The sequence below is a fragment of the Ctenocephalides felis genome, unplaced genomic scaffold (genome assembly GCF_003426905.1).
Source record: "Ctenocephalides felis isolate EL2017-DRISC unplaced genomic scaffold, ASM342690v1 CF-g0.4_SCAFFOLD_00845, whole genome shotgun sequence".
Lineage (NCBI taxonomy): Eukaryota > Metazoa > Arthropoda > Insecta > Siphonaptera > Pulicidae > Ctenocephalides > Ctenocephalides felis.
In genome coordinates, this window is record NW_020536999.1 from 48,290,222 (window position 1) to 48,290,646 (window position 425).

The window sequence follows — 425 nt, forward strand, 5'->3', positions numbered from 1 at the left end:
TTTTTTTGCTTGATTCGTTTTATTAATAGGGATTGCAACTAACTAGATATTCTAAAGCTGTTACAATTAAGTATTTCATTTCTAATGTAAATGAGGTTTGTTATTTTCAATTAAGATATTCATTAACTTCCCGTAGGGTAATTTATAGTAATGGGCCGTTTCAGAGGTTTCTGAACATTTGGCATATTTCAGAAAAAATGGATGTGCGAATGTGTATTTTGTATACCCGCATTTTCGTCCACGTTTTTGGCACACAGATCAACCGATTGGATGGTTCAAATTACATTCGATTCCTATTGATAGAGATGTGCTGATTATTTTTTAACAGAAACAAGTCTAGTCATTCGAACATACGAGCTAAAGGTACAAAAAAAGAACATGGCATCCGATTTGAATGATTCAAAACAATTGATTTTATTTTTTTT